The 13895-nt window shown below is 31.8% G+C and overlaps 1 non-coding gene across 1 annotated transcript; it reads left to right on the forward strand.

Moving 5' to 3' along the window:
• The first annotated feature begins 7458 nt into the window (after window positions 1–7458).
• Window positions 7459–7565, forward strand: LOC149526774 (small nucleolar RNA R71). The gene has a single exon (XR_016351657.1). It is a non-coding gene; the product is annotated as a small nucleolar RNA R71 (small nucleolar RNA).
• The last annotated feature ends 6330 nt before the right edge of the window (window positions 7566–13895 follow it).

The following is a 13895-nucleotide window of genomic DNA, read 5'->3' on the forward strand; positions in this document are numbered from 1 at the left end:
GATAAGTAATGGGTAAGTGTTTTACTCTTGAAATCGCAAGTAGACAAGAGAAATGAGATGTGTAGTAATTGCCTATGCTTGTGGCAGCAATGGTAACCGAGGATGTGAAGGAATTGTGAACTATATGTGGAATTTAAGCTAAAACTGAAAGGTAAGCATGCAATGTGAGTACATTATGTTGTGTTAGCCATGGTCGGTTGAAAGTATGTGGATTTCATGTTAAATGATTGTCAATAATGTTAATGAAAATATGAAATTAGGTTAAGGATTAATTGATTGAAATGTTGCCGTACATGTGTATAATTAAGTATATTGAGTTTGAATTGTTGTTAAGAAGTGTGTAAGTGAGGAAGGTTTGCCGTGGTCGTGTACCAGAGGAAATAACGGGTGACCAACAAGTAGAATTAGATGGGTACGCACCCAAACCAATAGCGACGTAGTGTCCCGCTATTGTACAGTGAATAAGGGATGTCTATTTCAAAATTTCCATAACTATATATTGATATACAATTAATAAACGTGCTAGTTTGCTTTAAATGCAATTTACGGATAGCATGAGCTGGTAGAATGTTAGGTTTGTGAATGCCATGACTTTTGAAATTGTTTTGAATATATTTATAGCCTATATATGTAAAAGGTTTTAGAAAATTGAGAAACAAGCTATTTACCACGGTTTATGTCAAAATGTGCCTTATATGTTCGTGTGATGTGCATTCATGAATGAATTATATGTTCACCATGCTATTTTAAGTTACTAGTTGCATAATTGAACAAATTAAACAAGTTAGTGGAGACTTAGTTGGTTCAGAGAATCATCTAACTGATTAAAAACTTTTTGTTTTGATCTATTTATTCAAAGTGCTTGACTTAGTAGATTAAATGTAAGACTTAATCAATTAAGAAACTAAAATAATTTTTAAAAAAAAAAGAAAAAGAAAGGAGAATGGGGGACAAGAAAATTGTCTAACTACTGAAAACTAAAAAAATGAGGGCTAAAATTTGAATTTTGAAAAGGAGATGTCAGACCTTATTTAAATGGGGAGATTAATAACTTATCTCAACTTCTCATTTCCCCTTCATATTCTCTATTCTTGAATCACCCTTTCAAAACCAAAACTCCTCATCTCAAACTCTTCAAACATCTCTTCAAACCCTAAGTTAAAAACCACTGAGAACAATGGCCAAATCTTCACTACCAAGCGATGCTCGGGAAAAGAAAACATGGAAACGTCCTATGGCAAACAGCCCATCACCCAAGGCTCAAAAGAAAGGCAAAAAGAACGACCTAGTACTAGTGACTGAAAAAGTATGAAAGAAACAAAAAAAGAAGGCATTAGGATCAAAGAAAAAGGCTAAAAAAGGAAACCCTAACAAAAAAGTTAACTTTGTATCCTTAAAATTTAGGAATAAAATTCATGAAGAAAGATTTAAGAAAATAGAAAATACACCCATCTCTTGTGGAAAATTCATAGATTGGGACAATTTTGATAAAGTTCCTTATATCAAAAGAGGTCTGTTAGAATATTTTGAGGAACTCAAATTAAAGAAATTAAGTGTTTTTTAGAATAAATCTTATAGTGCTAGTCTTGTCAAAGAATAATACTCTAGCATTGCATTAGATAAAGTAGAGCTTGATGATCTAGAGGATTTTGTTGAGGATGGCCTTAATGTGTTTCTGGATGGAAAAGAATTTGTACTTACTGCTATTAATTTAGGTAACTTGCTGAAAATTGAATGTAAATGGGAGAATATGAGATTCTAAAGGAATATTATCCCTCATCTCTATGGGAAATCATTATTGGGAAAAAGGAAAAGTACTCCTTCAGGAGTTATGCAAGCTTTATCAAAAGCCCTCAAACTAGGATCTTACACTATTTTATTGCATTAACAATTCATGGATGAAGCGGTAGTTTTAGCTATGTAAGTCTTTAGGACATGTGGCTGATGGAACATGCATTCAATGCAACTCCTCTCAACTTAGAAAGGTTTATGATTGAGAGAATGAAGGGAACTTGTTGTGTAGATAAAATTAATTTGGCTGATGGGAACATCATTACCTCTTTGGTAAGGAAAAAAGGAATTTGGAGTAAAAGATATCAAATGGATCAGGTGAAAAGCAAAGACTAAGCCATTTATTTGAAGGAGAAAAATTTATTAAAACTCTCAAAGACACCCCAAGAAATGAGAATCCTCCCTCTGCTCAAGCCAAGATAGCCTCTTCTCAAATTTCTTATGAAATGCTATTAAATTTATTGATGAGAATAGATGGCAAGCTAATTGATCAATCCAACAGGATTCTATAAATTGAAGATCAAATTACAAAGCCTGGCCAATATTGCAAAAGAAAAAGGAAGAACACCATCTAGTCCTGCATCTAAAGGTACTTCAGTGACCCAAAGTCCTATACCGAAAGGACAAACTACTGAGAATCCTACACCTTGGACTGAAGATGGTGAAACTGAACTTGCCCCAATAAAGGAACAACCTACACCTAAACCTAAAATAGAACAAGAACGCAATGATGATATAGAACTAATTGGTTCTCTTGATGACATTATTGACAATTTTAATCTTTAACAACATTATGAAGTAGAGAAAACTAAGCAATCTCCAACAAATTCTAAGAAAATCTTAATTATGGATATGTTTCATCAAATGGTAAAGGAAGAACAAGTTGAAAAAGAAGCTGGAAAAAGCAAAACACAAACAGCCCCACTTGTAAGGACTTCACCTAACTTAGTTCACACTATAGGCAAAAGTGAACCTACTGACTAAACTAAAAGGAAAACAACTGCATTTGCACAGGCTGTAGTTAAACCTATTGGAAAAGAAAAGAAGAAAATGGCAATAAAAATCAAGTTCCTTAAAAGAAGAATGTCTTCTAAGTTGACTGATAAAGCTAGATTCTCAATTAAATTCTCTAGCCAAAGCCCTCTCCAAGTCTTAGACACTTCTTCCCCTGATTCCTCACCCCAAAAATCATCACCCTTGTCATCCCCCAAACCCATCAATGTTCACTTTGGCACTAATGAATCCATTCCTTCGAACTCTTCTTGAATCAAATCTTTCATAAAAACACCATTGTTTTGCTAATGACAAAAAGTAGAAGAAAGTAAAAGTAACAATACAGTGGTTTAGGAATCTGATTCTAATGATGCTTAATTGTTTATAATATTTTGTTCATAATAACTACTGATGGTTGGTACTTGGATATTGATAACCTTTCATTATGCAATTTTGTTATTTTTGTTGGCTTGTTAATGACATTTGGGTTTAAAATGGATATGGATTGTTGATGATGATATGTTGATGACATTTGGTTACAATATTGATGATATCTTGTCACTTAGTACTAACAACTATGCAAGTTTGTATGTTAACTCATGAATATGGTTTGTTAAATGTCTCATAAGTACTAAATTAATGCTTGCTATCTAGATTGAGAAATAGATAGAAATTAGTTGGCATGCTGAGTTGGAAAACAAAATAACTTGAAAATATCATGCATACATTAAGGGGGAGCACACACTTAAGGTAAGTAATTCCACATCATGTGCAGTACAAAAAGAATGAGTAGACACTATGTTATTAATCAAGAGATGTTTTGTCATCATCAAAAAAGGAGAGATTGTGAGCTCCATAAGTTATTAATGATAACAAAATATTCCCATTCATTAATGTCTAACTATACTACTTGAGTGTGTAGGATAAAAATGTATGTCAATGATAAATTAATTACTTGAAAGCAAACATCAAAATTCATCAAAATAAAGAGTTACAAATGAGCTACAAACAGAAGTCTCTTAATTAGATAACCAAGGGAGTTAGTCTGCTAAAATCCAAAAGTGAAATTGGCTACTCTAAAGATATTAAGCTCTTAATCGGTTAAAAAATTACTTAACCGATTAACAGATTAAAGTGGATTGTGAGACAAAGAAGACTTAATCAACTAAGAAGTATGGTTAGCCAACTAAAAGCTCACTATTAAAGAATTTGACTTTGAATGTCTGAAGACAAACTAACAGCTAAAAAGGATTCTAAACTGTTGCCAATGATCTAAAACTGTCACATCAAAGTTGATTTTTAAGTATAAAAGACATCTCTAATGGTTGAGAAGGAGATGCTTTCAAGAACAAAAAAAGAGCCCAAAAATAGTAAAAGTTCTCTCAATTCTTCTTATGTTTCACTCTAATATTTGTAATAGAGTTTAGCACTTCATCTTGTACCATTCAAATCAGGTTTGTGATCATAGGTACTTATTCATATATATATTCTTTGATTACTTAGAGTGTCCGAGGCACTCTAAGGGAATTGATCAAGCATGGGTCATCTTGGTTATTGTTGTAGGTTTTAACTTAGCCTTTGAAAAGTTAGTTTTGTGCTTTGGTTGATCCCAGGAAAAATCATTGTTAAAGGTTATGGCTGAGCCTATGGAAAGCCATTGTAGAAGCTTGGTGGAAGCTTGGAAATTCCATCGATTATAGAAAATTGATTTAAGAATCCTTGATTGGAAGATCAAGGTAATAGATGTAGGTCAAAGAGACCAAACCACTATAAATCTTTGTGCATTGCTACCCTCTTTTATTTCTTGTTTTCATTCTTTTTTAAACTATCCTTCTATCTAGTTCTCAAATCTTTATCATCTACCTTTAACAAGCTCTAAATTAGAAGATAAGATTAGTGATATTCAAAAACTACTATTCACCCCCCCCTCTAGCACACACTTAGGGACCAACAAACTTCTAATACTTTTGACATTTATTGGAGGTGGTAGCTTGTCAATTGTTTCAATATTTGCTTTCTCTACCTCAATGCTGTTATTAGAGATCTTAAGCCTAAGGACAGTAGCTTCTTGCTCTATGAAGTGACATTTCTCCTAGTTGAGCACCAAATTTGTTTCTTTACATCTCTAAGTACCCTAGCAAGATTAAGAGATAATCATCAAAATTATTTCCAAAGATAGAAAAATCATTCATAAATACCTCCAAACATTTTCTCCACCATGTCTATGAAAAGTGGTAGGTGAATTACATAATCGAAATGGCATTATGTTAAAAGCAAAGGTGCCATAAAGACATGTAAAGGTAATCTTTTCTTGAGCTTTAGGGGTAATAGCAATTTGATTATAACCATAATAGCCATCTAGAAAACAATAATATTCCTTATCAGCCAATCGATCCAATATTTGATCAATAAATGGAAGGGGGAAATGATCTTTCTTTCTAGCTTTGTTGAGCTTTTGGTAGTCCATGCAAACTTTCCATCTAAGCACAGTTTTTGTTGGAATGAGCTCATTATTCTTATTGGGGACCATAATCATCCCTCCTGTCTTAGGAACACATTGGACCGGACTTACCTATGAGCTATCAAAAATAGGATAAATTATTCCAGCATCCAGCCACTTGATGATTTTTTTCTAGACCACTTCTTTCATGATGGGATTCAATATTTTTTGCTGTTCAATTGTAGCTTTGTGATTTTCCTTGAGGAGAATTTTGTCCATGCAAAGAGAGGCTAATTTCCTCAATATCAGCCATGGTCCACCCTATTGCTTTCTTGAATTCTCTAAGTGTCTTCAATAACTTCTTCTTTTGCATGTCAGTAAAAGAAGCAGAAATAATAACTGAAAGAGTAGAGTATTTTCTAAGAAAAACATATCTCAAGTGTATGGGCAAAGGTTTGAGTTCCAAACTAGGTGGTTCTTCAATGTAAGGCTTAGAAGTAGGCATCAAATAAGTTGAAACATCTGAAGACTAAAATTGATGATTAGTTATAAGTCTAGAATAAACGTTTAAAAAATTTGAGTATTCAATAAATTCATCATCATCCCTATCAGATTTTGCAACTAAACATGCTTCAAGAGGATCATTAGGATATTCTTTTAAAAAGATATCTTTTGTAAAATCATTTACCACATTCACAGAAAAGCAATCTTCAGATGTCACGGGTAATTTTAACCTTTTGAAAATATTAAATGGTACTTTTTGGTCTTGAACTCTCAAAGTAAGCTCACTTTTTCCACATCAATCAAAGCTCAAGTAATTGCCAAGATGCGAATTTGCCTATCTTCTTCCATGACAAGAATTATAAAATCAACTGGAAAAATCAATTTATCTAGCTTGACAAGAATATTTTCAATAATTCCCCTTGGGTACACATAAGAGAGATCAGCCAGTTGCAAAGTAACAAAAGCGGGTTTGCATTTCTCCAAACTAAATTTCTCAAAAATTGACCAAGGTATTAAAGTGATACTTCCACCTAAATCACTCAAAACTTTTGCAAAAAATAAATTACCAATAATGCAAGGGATTGTGAAAATACTTAGATCTTTGAGTTTTGGTGGTAGTTTATTTTGGAGAATTGCACTACATTCCTTCATAAGAGAGACAATTTCAAACTCACCTAGGTTTTTCTTTTTGGAGAGGATGTCTTTCAAGAACTTAAAATAGCTTGGCATGTGCTCCAAAGCTTCAACAGAAGGAATATTTATGTGTAATTTCTTAAAGACATTGATGAACTTCTAAAATTGCTTTTCAAGCTTTTGCTTTTGGAGCCTTTGGGGAAAAAGTGGTGGAGGATGGATGACTTGAGAAGTCCCTTGATTTTCAACCTTTTCATCTATTTTTTGTTCAACTTTAATTTCTTTCTCACACATTCCTTCCTCCTTATCAACATATTCATTCTCATATTCAATTGTTTTTTCATTCACCCTCTCAATTTCTTTTCCACTCCTTAAAGTGATTTCTTGGCATTGTTCGTTACCTTTAGGATTGATTTATGTATCACTGGATAAAAAACCTTGAGGTTTACTATTGATGGAATTTGTAAGCTACCTATTTGAGTCTTAAGATTTTTCAAGAAGGCTCCTTGACTTTGAATTATAGCATCAGTCTTTGATATATATTGCAAGAGAAGTTCTTCCACTTAGGACTTCCTTTTAGGAATTGGTGGTTTAGCTTTTTATTGAAAACTAAGAGGCATGATGGGTTGCATTGTTGTTTCGTGAAAAGTTGGGGTAGTTTCTCCAACCAGGATTATAAGTATTGGAGTATGGATTATTTTGCTACCTATTGAAGTTCCCCACAAACTGGATTGATTCAGAATTGTATGGACATTGATCACTAGAATGGCCATCTCCACACATCTCACAGAGTACAAATGAATTGTGAACCGCATGAACTCCCAGTGTGTCAAACTTCTTGGATAGTGTAGCCACTTGTGCAACTACTTGAGTAGCTAAGGTACTAAGTGCATCAATTTCATAAGCTCCAATAGCTTTTCTCAAACTAAAACTTTCTAAACGCCATTGATAATTATTTGAGGCCATCTCTTTCCAACAGATTATAAGCATCTACACCATTCTTACTCATTAATGCCCCACCAGTAGTAGCATCAATTGTGGTCTTTATTGAACCAAGTAGCCCATTATAAAACATCTGAACTTCCAACCAATCAAGAATCTCATGATGTAGACATATTCTCAATAGTTCTTTAAATCTCTCTCAAGCTTCATGCAAGGATTCACCTTTAAATTGTGTGAATGAAGTGATATCAATCCTCATATTTTTGCAACTTTGGTAGGTAGAAAGAATTTTGTTGCAAACTTTTGAGCCAAGTCCTCCCATGTAGTAATAGACCCATTGGGCAATGAATTAAGCCAACTTTTTGCTTTATCCCTTAAAGAGAACAAAAACAGTCTCAATCTAATAGCATCATCAGTTACTCATTGTATTTGAAGGTATCATAAATATCCAAAAAATTCACCGAATGAGAATTAAGATCATCATTAGGTAACCCACCAAACTAGACTAAAGACTAAATTATCTAAATGTACGCTGGTTTAATTTCAAAATTATTTGCATTGATGGAAAGTCTTCTAATGCTTTGGTGTAAACCTTGCAAAAGAGGAATAGCATAATCCACCAATCCTCTATTTGTTTCAAGAACCAGATTAATGGCATTATTGACATTGTTGTTGTTATCCTCAGCCATTGTTTGATTTAAAGTTGCAACTTGCAAATTCTCCCTTTGACAACTTTTGAAAGTTCTTTCTATTTTAAGATCAAAAAGAATAAGATTCAAGTTGTTTCTTCTTTATATACAATGACCAAAGATATCTACAAGCAAACAAAAACGAATATTAAAATAACAAAATAAAACTTGAAGTAAGACTAAATTGCTTGGTATTAATATTAGTAAAAATTCTGGAAACATTTTCCCAATAACGACGCCAAAAACTTGTCAGTTAAATTTTTACCTATGTAAATATACATATCGAATAGATAGTATAGAAGCAAGCATAGTATCTATCCCACAGAAAATTAATCTAAAATTTTACTAAATACTAAAATTAGAACAATTTAGATTTATTCAAATAATTAAAATATGGATTCTGATTAAACTAAAAGGTACTCAACTAAAACTAATTTAACTAAAAATTAAAGCAAAAAGATAATCGGGTAAAGAGCAAATCAAACAAGCTTAGTATTACAATATCTCTCACACTTCACTTAAATCTTATCTCTCTTCCTTAACTTATTTCAATTAGTTGAATTGCTAACATAAAGTCCTCAATTATTTATAAAGGTCTCTCGACTCATCTTATAAAAATATCTATTTTAACCAAAACACTGTATCCTTATGTGAATTGAAATTAAAATAGATTCATTAAGTTTGACTCTAATTCTGGTTACATATGACATATAAGTACATCTCTATCCTACACACAAATTAATTAACATGATCATATGCTATCCCAATTTTAGTCTACACTAAACTCCCTTTTCCCAATTTATTTAGGTTCCTAGATCAATTTAACTGGTGACCAACCAGTTAAAAGTATTAAGAACAAATTAGAATAAACAATTCAATTCCATTGAAAATAAGCAAGAAAGAGATTAAACATTTAGATTAGATGTGAGTTCAATTACAATCCTACAAAAAGAAAATTAGTTACTCATAATTCCAAACATAAATAATATTATATAAAATTCAACTATTGAGAGTAACAAGAAAAATATAAGCTAAGGAAGAAAACAAAACAAACATTTATTGGCTTACTCTCCAAGTTTTAGCTTGAACTTCTAGCTTCTTGAATCTTCAAAAGTTGTCCCTAATGTCTCTTAAAAATATCCTATTTATACTAACAAACTAACATATAATTCCTTTAGTTAACCTACTAATTCAATTGGGCTTAAAAGTGCAATAAGAGGCCTAAACAACAATTGCCAGCACTAAGATTGCCATTCCCCTGGCAATACGCCTTGTCATCTTCTGATGTGGTTTGCTTTATCTTTGAAGCAAAACTAAAATATGTGATCTTCATAAATGTTGTAGCTTTGTCTTTTAACTTTCCTATGGTCTGAGAATCACATATTTGGGGTTTTGTAACACAAGTTATGATCAAGACACTAAAGCATATGCAAGTAAAATTCTAGGTCTTTCTACAGTTTACTTTCTAAAATTAAGCCCAATTCCCTTAATTCCTACAAAAACATAAAAACTAATAAATAAACATTAAATTAAAATAACTCACTTAAAAATAAAATAATTATAAAAACAACTAAAAATAACTAACTTAAAATAGAAAATTAAGGACTTAGCTAATATTTAATAATAAAATTGGATTAAAATAATTCTATAAAAATAGAATTATCAATTCTCTAAGTATTGGACTTTTAGTGTGCTTTGGTAATCCAAATCTATTGAATAACTAGAAATCACTTGATAGTGCAAAAACCTTTGTCTCTATTCATGATCATTGAAATTCTTCCTAAACTTGTGATTGGGCTCTAATGATGATTCTCTTTTTTGGTCTCTAGTATAATTTCCATACCTTGTTGCCATGATTGATGATTATTTCAATGAACAGGTTAGGGTGAATAGAATAAGAAAACTTTCACAACAGACTTACACTAGAGTTATGGTAGATGAATAAACCAATAACATTTCTTCTAATATTATAAGAAAAGCTATTTGTCCCTTTATCTTCCTTCTTCGAAATTTTAACATTCTTTAAATGGATCCTATCACTTTGACATGTACATTCATTTCATTTAACTACTATGAACTCAATCTCTAACCTTTTCAATGAAAGTCATTAAAATGCTAAGTTCAAACCTAGATTCTTTGCCTTGATGCCTAGGGGTTAGAGAAAATTGGATGACTTCCCATGATGAATGCATGTGTTTCATGCCATGATAAAGCATTCAAGACAATCAAAACAATATTATCAATATTTAATCATTATTCCCACCTTGTTTCTCATATTTGTTTCAAGCGAAATGATGAGTTTCAAGTCCTTTGAAAAGTACCTTGTGGCAAAAGAATCGATTCTTCAAAATAAGGATATTGATTCTGGACATTTTGATTCTCCTTTTTATTATATTGATTTTCCTACAACACTGATTCTCATTTGCTTTTTGGTATCCAAAATTTCTTTGGACCATTTTGTTAATAAACAAAAATAAAGTTTTCTAAACACTTAGAATAAGAATTTATTAGCTTCATTCTTGAAACTCACTCAATCAAATTTCTTTTGATAACCTTCAAAAGCATTTTTTTAGCTTTTCATTTTCATTTCCTTCATTTTTTAGATTCATCTCACATATTCTAAAATCCATTTTTGATTTTTGATTTTCTCTTTCTAACTCAAGTTTTGTGTTTTTTTTAAAAAAATAATTATTTTCAACGTTAAGATTTGAAATGTTTTTCTTCATTTTCAAACTTTATTCTCTCATACCTATGAACTAATTCATCAAAGACCTCATCAAATTCTTAAAAAGTATATTTAGAAATACCATGGGATAGATATTCTACCTTCTCTTCCAGATTATGAAATGAAAAACTTCATTCGTCACTTTGTTGAGAAGATTGAATCTTACATGACTCATCATTGTTGATTCATCTATTATTTTCATCAAGCTCTTTCTTCCATATATTTCTTTTAGTCTTTCCCATACTTCTTTTGCATAATTGCATGAAGAGACTTTGCTATATTCTTTGCTTCTAAGTGCAAAAAAGAGGAAGTGCATGGCTTTGGCATTAAGTTCCAACATGTCTAAGTGACTTACATCCCATTCATTTAATTCTCTGGTCAACTCACATGAGCCATCTTTGATTATTCTCCCAACTTCATAATCACTCACTTGGATAAAATGTTTTATCTAGTCTTTCCATTGACGATAGTCTTTGCCATTGAACTTTGAACATTCTGCTGTTAAAAGTAGAGTCTATGTCCATTGTGGTGACTTCTCTTGGTTCTTCACTTTCACCATGGTGATCATTTTCAGAAATAGGATTGGTGTATTTTCCTTCTTCCCCAACAGTTTCTTCTTTGATGATTATTATGTGACTCAAATATTTAGTATCAAGATATTGTGAGTTATCCATTTTCATATTAAACGGTAGAAGATCCTCATCCATGGGGTCATCAACTGCCATATGCTAGAGGTTGTATAATTCTTTTCCTTTTTCATTTTGAGACTCATCACTATCACTCCATTTTACAACCACGACTTTTCTTTTGAAGTACTTTGGATGGATTTTCTCAACATTTAGACATTCATAACTAATATGACCAAATTTCTTGCGCTCATAGCAAATGCAATGATCATTTTCATGATCATCTTTTAAATGTTTCCTCTTAGATTTCTTTTTGGTTTCTCTTTCCTAAAAAAATCTTTTGCTTCCTTGTTTGTTTCTCATAAATTTATTAAACCTTCTAGTCAATAGTGCTATCTCCTCATCATCCTCCTTTTCATTATCACTCTTAAGTGACTTTTCATCACTCTGGTTTATAGCCTTGAGGGCAATGTCTTTTCTTTTTAATTATTCTCTAACTACCTTATCTTTTTTTTTTCATGCTTAAGAGTCATTTCATAAGTGAGCAAAAATCCTAAGAGCTCATCATGCTTGAGGATATTTAGTCCTTAGCTTCCTCAATAGTAATGACTTTAGGTCTCCATAACCTTGGTAAGTAGTAAAGGGTTTTCTTCGCCAAGTGTGCATTTGGGAACTCTCTTCCTAAAGCTTTAAGTCTTCCTATGATTTTTGTAAATCTCTCAAATATCTCTTGTATAGACTCCTCATATTTTGTTTTAAACAACTTATGGTCAAGTATTAGCATACTAATCTTTGACTATTTTACTTAACTATTACCCTCAATATAGTTTTCTAAGGTATCTCAAATCTCCTTTGTTGTAGAACACATAGCTACCTTATTAAATTCTTCTTCACTAAAAGAATATAAAATAACTGTTACAGCATTGTGATTAAACTGTATCAACTTTTTGTCTTTATCATCCCATTTAGCTCTTGTTTTAAGATGTTTCACACCATTAACGATTTTGGAAGGAATATGAGGTCCATAAACAATAATATCTCAAAGATCTAAATCAATAGATTGTATGAAGTTCTCAAACTTAGTTCTCTAGAATGGGTAGTTATCCCTTTTGGACAAATGAAGTTGCATCATAGATTGTCCTTTACTAATGAAGCTCGAAGATGTTATGGTTGTTACTTTAAGCTTTTTGTTTAGGACCTCTCAAAGGTGGTTAAACTTGCAAAGATTTGAGAACCTGCTCTAATACCAATTGTTAAAAAGATAAGCTCAAAGTAAAACTATTAAGAAATGGATGAATTTCTTGTTAAAATAAATTTTTCCTTTTTTCAAAAATTAGCTAAAATATGAAACAATGAAACAACAAAATAGAGTATAAGCTGAATGAGTACAAAGTAGAAAAATAAAAAATACTCAGTAGGATTTTTATGGAAGTTTGACCTTCTAATGCCTACGTCATCCCCCTTGATAGCACAAGGAGTTTGAATCTACTATTAACTTGCCTTTTCAACAAAGTTAGGTGTAACGTTTACAATATGCCTTTTGCAGGATCAGGTGTAACCTTTACGACATACCTTTTGTGGGATCAAATGTAACCTTTACTAAGACAATGCCTTTTCAAGTTAAAACATAACCTTTACACAAGATGAAGCCTTTTACAAGATTAGGCAAAACCCTTTTACCTTTTTTTTATAGGCATAACCAATACAACAATGGATTTTAGTGAATCACTAACTCAAAACCTCTAAAAAGTTTGATAAAGAAGTTTAGGATCAAAATGGTGAAAGCTTTCACAACGATATAGATGATTAAAGAAGGTTTAAGCTCAAGAAAGATCAATTAAAGAATAAAGATGTGATCTTTAAGCCTTTTTCTTGTTCAAAGATGGGAAGTTTTTGCTCAAAGCTTTTGCTCTTATTGTTCTACTCCTTTTTTCTTCAAAAATGATTCCAAATCTTTGAAATTCCTCTTCTTTTCTTGCTTTAACATCCTCAAGATGGATATTTATAGGCTCTGATATTTTCTGCCCATATGAGTGAAATTTAAATCATTTCTTGTACATTCTAGCCAAATTGCAAAATTCTATCACATCTGTAGAATTGATTCTTTGTTGTAGAGTTGTCAGTTCTTTACAAATTCTATAGCTTTCCATCTTTGGAGAATCGATTTTTCTATTTTGAGATGTTGGTTCTTTTATAACTGGATTCAAAGGTGACACCTTTGCAATCTTGGAGAATTGATTCCCTTGCCTTAAGGTATCGGCTCTTCACTATGGTCTAGCACTAAAATTTGAATTTAAGCTTGATTGTTACTGCTCCACTTTTGTCTAGTTGTACCATGTCTTTCTTGATCACTAAGTTTTTGAGTTGCATTTTTTGGTGCTTTAAGAATCGTCATCTTCTCTATGTAGAATCAATTCTTTCAACTTTGCTTTTCTCCTTTTATTTTCTGTCTCTCCAAAATCAATTCTTTATCTCTAAGGTGTCAGTTCATCATATATCCTAAAGTTTCTGTCTTTCAAGAATTGACTTATTCTTTTCTTAGAATTGATTTT

This window comes from Theobroma umbraticum, unplaced genomic scaffold, assembly GCF_002168275.2.
Source record: "Theobroma umbraticum cultivar Fairchild unplaced genomic scaffold, ASM216827v3 scaffold_146.0, whole genome shotgun sequence".
Lineage (NCBI taxonomy): Eukaryota > Viridiplantae > Streptophyta > Magnoliopsida > Malvales > Malvaceae > Theobroma > Theobroma umbraticum.